Raw genomic sequence first — 7909 nt, forward strand, 5'->3', positions numbered from 1 at the left:
ATGAAGTTCTTAATCTGGGTCAATGAATGAACTTTAGAGAGTCCCTACAACCATCTGAAATTAAAATCACACTTTGTACATGTGTGCACATGTGAATTATTTCTGGAGAAGAGTGTCTATAGCTTTCAGCAGATAATCTAAGGAGTCAATGACCCAAGATGTAAAACAACCTCTTCATTGCAAAATTTGTAGAATTGCAATTTCAATGAAGTTTTAGAAAACAGGGTTGAATACAGTTATGGATTGTGTTTCTAAACTTTTAAAAAATCCATACCCCCTTTTGATATCCTATAGGTATATATACACAGTCACTCCTGGCGTAAACAACCTCCTTCCACTCTGAAAGGCTGATAGATTCTCCTAAGGGAAATATGCAAAGCATCCCCCTTCCCTGCCTCACCCCTGTCTTCCCCCTGCTCCACCACCCCAATCGCGCTGAGCGTCCTTCACAGTAGCACTCTCCGGCCAAAAAGATATGGTTAGGTTTTACTTTCTGTCACTGTAATATACAAACCAATAGATATTTCATTTTCCAAATTTAAAATGATGTTCTGATAGGGTTTCGCTTCTAGTAATATGACAGGATATATACACACGTATGCACACACACACATATATATATAAGCATACATATATATGCTTAAAAACATCAAAGATCTAATGAGTTAGTAAGGAATTATTGGAAAGCAGGAAGTGGAAGAGGTAACCAAAACAGTAAAGGTGCTCCTGCCCTCAGGGCATTTGCTGAATCAGGTTGATCATAAATTCAGGTTTTGATGGTCCCCTATAGTAGGAAGAAGCAGACAGACATTAAAGTCCAGAGCCTGCCCAAGGAGAAATCTAACAGGAAAACCCTATCCCATACAACATGCACCCCAAAAGCTTATACCCTATATAGGTAAGGATGAATCAGAATGTAACCATCTCCACATGAGACACTTCCCAACCCCAGCTCCAAGCGAAACAAAATACACATGCACAAAAAACTCCTGTGGTGGTACGAAGGCAAGGGATTATCCATTCATGAGAAGTTGCAACCATATATATACTTCTTTCATGCCCTTGGCCCAAATTCACATCAACTGAGCGAATCAAACGCCCTCAATCCATGAATAGTTCAAATGATAATCCTCTACAGAAAAAGGAATATTTTCCTAGGCCACAAATAGCTTTCCAAAATAATTCTCCAAGGAAAGTGATCTGTTCACTGTCAAAAATAACCAAACGGGGCTTCCCTGGTGGTGCAGTGCTTAAGAATCTGCCTGCCAATGCAGGGGCCATGGGTTTGATCCCTGGTGTGGGAAGATCCCACGTGCCGCGGAGCAACTAAGCCCGTGCGCCACAACTACTGAGCCTGCACTCTAGAGTCCACAAGCCACAACTACTGAGCCCGCGAGCCACAACCGCTGAAGCCCGCGCGCCTAGAGCCCATGTTCCGCAACAAGAGAAGCCACCTCAGTGAGAAGCCCACGCACCACAACGAAGAGTAGCCCCCGCTCGCCACAACTAGAGAAAGCCTGCATGCAGCAACGAAGACCCAACACAGCCAAAAATAAAAACAAACAAATAAATTTTTTTTAATTGACTTTAAAAATAACCAAGCACACAAAGAAACAGGGCATCATGAGCAAGAAGAGAACAGACCTTCTGAGGATTAAGATGTTAGATTATTAGAATTGTTACAATACAGATATACATGCCATGTGTAAAGAAATAAAAGATAAGCTTTAGAAGATCTGCGGGGAAAAAAAACTATTTGTAAATGACTAGGAGATTTGAAAAAGTGTTACTTCTGCGATGGGCAGAGCTTTATCATGGGGAAAAGACGTACAGGGGGTGTGAACTGGGTGCTTCTGGGGTGCTGACAGCATTCTATATCTTGGCCTAGATGGTGGTTACAGGATGTTCATTTTGTAATTATTCTTTAAGAATATTATACACACAGAGAGAGAATATTTAACAAAATATTCTATTACAAGGCAAACTATGCTTTTTCAAATTACAAAAACAATCCCCCTCCACATCCCTCCCCCACCCCCCCAGGATTCTGATATGCCCTCCTGTTGGAGAATCAACAGGATGACATTTAGGGCTATAGAGTATAGAGGAAGGACTGTAGAGATAGGGTATGAGGAACCACATGTGCTCCAGTGGCACCTTCTACCCCATGGGTCTATACTGGAGGGAGGAGCGTAGGGGAAGATTGACCAATGCTTGGGATCTGGTCAGTGTCTTCCCTGAGCTCTGATGCCTTATAACTTCTTTAATCTGTTCTTCTCAAGAGCATATGTAACCTAAAGTTTTAGTAATAACACACCAGAAAAATTTGGTTACAAAAAAAATTACTAACACTAATAAAATATTAGGGCTATTTTTATGAGACCATGACATTGTTTCAGAATTAAATGTTTGACAGCTTTCAAAATTGAATTCACATACCATGAAATCCACCCATTTAAAGTATATAATTAGATTATTATTATTATTATTTTTTTAGGATATTCACAGAGTTGTGCAACCATCACCCACAATCTAAGTTTGGAACATTTCCATCACCCCAATTAGTCACTCTCCACCCTCTGACCCCAAACCTAGGCAAGCACTAACTGACTTTCTGTCCCTCAGAATTAAAATGTACGCTTTTAGTTTAACTGCCTTAAAGCAAACTATTTTCTATTATGAATGCTTGAAATTGCCCCAGATCTAATCTCCTGAAAAGAATCGCTAATTCAGCCTATGACTGTTTTCTGTTGGGGGCAGTGTTTAAGTGGCGCTACCTTGGGGAACTGTGCAGATGCCGAGCATCTCCAGGGCAACATGCTTGACCTGAAGATGGTCTCTCCTCACCACTGTGACCCACTCACCCCCCAAACACACATGCAACCTCAAACAGGGTGTGATGATCAAAAATGCCAGCACAACTGCATGTAGGTCTTGGCCACCAAAGCTAGTAGGTGGCATGTGCCCAAATCTTTACATAACCTCTGAATCGTTGTAAGATTTAACCGTCACAAAATCATTAGGCATGTACTGTAAAGATTTCCATGAAGGGAGAGGCAAAGCCTGGTAGAAGTCGCTGCCAGGAGCCCCGAGGCAGTAGAGGCAGTGGTGTAACCGAATCAAACTTGGGTCCACTTGGCCGATGTAAAGCCAGTCTACTGACACCAAGTGGTGGTGAAGGAAAGTACAACATTTATGGTAAGGTGCCATACAAGGAGTTTGGGACAGCTAGTACTCAAAAAGCCTGAACTCCCCAGCAAAGCATTTTAAAGTCAAGGTGAGGGAGGGGGATCCCAACTTGTGTACAATTCTCTGATTGGTTGATGGTGAGGTAACAGGATGATTAACAGTGTCAATCCTTAGGCACCAGTAGGTCTGGGGGCTACATGCTCATGGTCATCAAGTAGTTAATTTCTTCCATTTGGTGGCATTTTAGCATCTGTAAAACAACTCAGGAAATGTGCATCAGATACCATTCTCTAGGTACTTCAGAGAGGAGCTACAGCTGAGGATGTGGGGAGGGGTCTGTCCCGGGAAGGCCCCGTAGGTTCATAGGCTCTATGAGGCAGGCACCGGGCAGATTCAAGGGCTCATCACTTTGGTTCTTCCCTTTTGCAGGTTCTCTGAGTGGTGGGTAGACTTTGCTTCTCGGAACATCTGTGGGGGACCATCTATATGGGACCGTTATGTATTTTGTCTTTTAGGACAGGCGGGAGGGGCATTCAGTGAAATCCATCTGGGTCTTTGTGGTCTATTTCTTGGAGTTTAGATTATTTTGCTCTTGAGGTCCTATCTTAGTCTTATCAGGCTGCTCTCACAAAATATCATAGGCTGGAAAGCTTAAACGACAGACGTGTGTTTTCTCATGGTTTCGGAGGCTGGGAAGTCCAAGATCAAAATGCCAGCAGGGTAGATGTCTGGAGAAAGCTCCCCTCTTGGATTCTAGACACTACCTTCTCACCCTGTCCTCACATGGCCTTTCCATGTGAGGAGAGAGAAGGGGACAGAGAGAGGGAGACATCTCCCTGGTACCCTCTCTTCTTATAAGGGCACTAATCCCATCACCAGGGTCCCACCCTCTGGACCTCATCTAAGCCTAATTACCTCCCCATCTCCAAATACCAACACAACGGGGTTGAGCCTTCAACATATGAAGCCCCGGGGGAAGGGGGTGCAGACATTCAGTCCGTAACAGGTTCCCTTAGGTGCATAAGGTAATATTAGGACCAATCCCTCCCTTTAAACAGAACAAATAAGATAAAATTTGAATTAAAAGGGGGTGGGGTAGTCTTCCTCTGTTAGTTTCCCCTATTCTTGTAAATAGTCTTTATCGTGACCTGTTTATCATGAACTGTTTCTGTGAAGGAAAAATAAACTGGCCCTTCCCTTCTAAGAAAGGTACATCTTAACGTTTGCGGGATTCAGGTGCTAAGTGAACGGCTACAAAGTGCTTGCTGCTCAGAGAAAGTGACACGGCAGAAACCAGCCGCCAGCCAAGCTGTTTCCTTTGACATTCCAGAGGCCCGCCCAGCCCTTCTGGTTTCGCGGAATGTTGTCCCTCGGTCATCACAGGGTGGCTGAGGAAAAACCCTGCAGCCTCCCCGGCGAGCTGGAATAAGACCTCATTCGCCAACAGGGACAGATACCCTGAGTGGCCCCCATGGAGTCCGACGCAAGCTCGGGGGCACAGTCACGGTGGCCAGTCCCCATGTGGCCCAGCGCGTGCAGAGTGTCCCAGACCCACTGCCCCAAAGGGACAGTTCACACCCGGGTCACCAAAGCCCACCGTCTCACAGAAGAGGTGGACGTGACCGGATCGCACAGACAAACATCCGACAGGCTCTGACAGGCTCAGTTTAGGCGGCAGGAGAGAGGTGGGCGGAGGTGACTGGGGAGAGTCTGGTTCCTCTCAGCACTGGCGTTTTATCAATTGCATCTCAAATGCTGTCACTCACCCGGAAAGGTCCTAAAACACCCCTTGCTTCCGCTTCTGAAGCAGAGGGATGTAGTGGCAGCTGTCTGGGGAAGATGGGGCTGGGCCTGAGGGGGAGGAAGGAAAATTACCAGATGGGACTGGACCAGACGGAGGAAAGCAGGCAGTGAGGGAAGGTGGGAATATCCCCACTGTTGTCCAGCCAGCATCCCCCCCACTGGAGGCCCAGGGACTGCATAGAAAAGCTCCACCAGCTGGGAAGCTAGGAGAAATGCCCTCATTTTATAGGGAGGAAGAATTTTCCTTTTCACAGAGCCTTGAAGAAGCTCAAGGAGAGATGTCAGCAGAACTTAAAAGGGACTGAATCCCTTACATAAGTCAACTTGTATATTGGATCCATTATATACATGAAGCCTGGAAACAGGAGATTAATATCAGGGCTGGCGTAAATAATAGCTATTAATTGCAATTAATAACATTAACTACAATTAATTACAATTCACCACAGTAGTATTAAGCACTTACTTTGTTCTAAGTCCTGCACTGGGACCTTTACCTGTATTATCTCACTTAACCCCTCAACAACCCTATCAGAGAAGTACTTTTCAGCATGCCCACTTTACAGACAAGGACACCAAGACTCGGTGAAATTAAGCTCCCAAGATCACCCAGCTAACAGGAGGCTGACCTAGGACTGAAATCTTTGTGTGATTCCGTAACTTTAAGCTCTGGCAGGAAGGAATGACCTCACTCATGTTTCTAAAGTGAGTATCTTTCCAACTAGCCAGTTTGGGATTGCCTCAGGCAGGCAAGGAGTTGGGAAAAGAAGAGAGGAAACAGCTACCCCTTAGGCCGCCCCAGGCTGGGGCAAATGTACGAGATCTCGCAGGGGCTCTGTAACCACAATCTAGACTTCTTCCCAGTCTCTTTAGCACAGCACAGGCTATGAAGGGGGTGGGGACCTGTAGCCCCAGGGAGACTGAATTCTAGGCCAGCCTTCTCCCACATTTCCCTGCAGAGCCCATCTTGGAGGGGTAACTGTACCCATCATTCCCAGATTCCAAGCCAAGCAGTGTACACCAGGAAACGAGTTTAACTGTAGATTCGTTAGGAACACACACACATCCGAGGGTCCACGAGTACCCTTCATTCCTGAAGAGCCAGCCCAGGTAACTTATTTTGAAGGTGAACCTTAGTGTGTATCAGAATCACCTGAAGGGCTTTTAAAAACACAGATTGCTGGGCTCCACCCCCAGCGCTTCTGAATCCTGGGTCTGGGTGGAGCCTGAGAACTTGACCCACAAGTTCCCGGTGCTGCTGACACCGCTGGTTGGGGGACCACCTTTGAAAACCAACATTTTAACTGATGGAAGCCTTAGCTTTGTCTGTGACTTCATTTCTGGGCACGTATCTCTGCATGTTGAAATGCGATAGCAGCTGTTCAAGGACGTTCATCCTTACCACCTGTGTTGATTTCCTATTGCTGCTGTAACATTACCACACACTTAAGGGCTTAAAACAACACCAGTCATCTTACAGTTCTGGAAATCAGAAGTCTAAAATGGGTCTGCAAGGGCCGCAATCCGTTGTGGAGCCTCCAGGGGAGAATCAGTTTCCTACCTTTTGCAGCTGCCAGAGGACGCCTGCACTTCCTGGCTCGTGGCCCCTTCCTCTGTCCTCAAAAACAGCAGCACAGTAGCATCTTCAAACCTCTCCCTCTCTCTCACTCACACACACACACACACACACACACACACACACACCTCTGCTTCTAGAGTCACCTCTTCTTCTCTGACTAACCCTCTTAGAAGAATCCTTGTGATTTCATTGGCCCACCCCAGTTGAGCCCCCCTAAATAATCCAGAGCAATCTTTCCATTTTAAGACCATCGGGACTTCCCTGGCGGTCCAATGGTTAAGACTCCACGCTCCCACTGCAGGGGGCACGGGTTCAATCCCTGGCTGGGAACTAAGATCCCACGTGCCACGGCCAAAAAAAAAAAAAAAAAAAAGACCCTTAACTTAATCACATCTGAAATCCCCCTTTGCGATGGAAGGGAACATACACACAGATTTTGAATATTAGGACGTGGGCATCTTTAGGGGCCTTCATTCTGGTCACCACCCCCGCCATCCGACAGCTGCTTACCCTCCTATATCACAGTGCCCTTCCCACACAAGAAAAACCGAAACCGTATCAGGATTTGCATGATGCAATCCCTCCTTCGGACTCTCCTGGTAATGAAGCATCTTGCAGGGAGAGAGGATGGGTAGTTGGGGGAGGAAGGCAGGAGCCCTGAGGGAGGGAGTTAGCCAAGTGCCTCTTAGACCAGGCCCCAAACACCCATTAAGTCTCCCCACGCTTGCCAGACTTTCTAGAATCTAGTGCCTTGGTGCCTCTCCCTCTGAGCCAGAAGCCTCCAGGCTCCCCACTGGGCCTCACCCCAGGTCAGTGCTCACCCCAGGCTCAGCCACCAGCACCGCCTCCCAAACCTGCCAGCAGGCGCTTGTGAAAGATGCAGAAAGAGGAACTCTACTCAAAGCCTTCTTGCCTTTTGAGTTTCCGATGATTACCTTCAGAACTTTTCTGGGCTGAAGTCCCAGCCTCCAGGCTGTGAACTTTCTGTTGGTGCATTAATTTGCTCGGGCTGCTGTAACAAACTACCACAACAGACTGGGTGGCTTAAACAACAGAAATACAGAAACGTACCTTCTCACAGTTCTTGGGCCTGGAAGTCTGAGGTCAAGGTGTGTAGGCAGGCTGTTTCTCCTGAAGCCTCTCTTGTTGGCTTGCAGACGGCTGTATCCTCTCTGCATCCTCACCTGACCCTTCCTCTGTGAGACGCCCCTGGTGTCTCTCTCTCTCTTTTTATAAGGACCCAGTCCTATTGGATTCCAGCCCACCCTCATTTTACCTCATTTTAACTTAATCACCTCTTTAAAGACCTTATCTCCACCTCTCTGTGTAACAGGTGGG

At 46.6% G+C, this 7909-nt stretch overlaps 1 protein-coding gene across 6 annotated transcripts in view; it reads left to right on the plus strand.

Annotated features, from left to right (window-relative positions):
• DLGAP1 (DLG associated protein 1) overlaps positions 1–7909 on the plus strand; it is a 328621-nt gene that overhangs the window by 234588 nt on the left and 86124 nt on the right. The gene's annotated exons all lie outside the window — the stretch shown is intronic.

Source organism: Balaenoptera ricei, chromosome 14, assembly GCF_028023285.1.
Source record: "Balaenoptera ricei isolate mBalRic1 chromosome 14, mBalRic1.hap2, whole genome shotgun sequence".
NCBI classification, from domain to species: domain Eukaryota; kingdom Metazoa; phylum Chordata; class Mammalia; order Artiodactyla; family Balaenopteridae; genus Balaenoptera; species Balaenoptera ricei.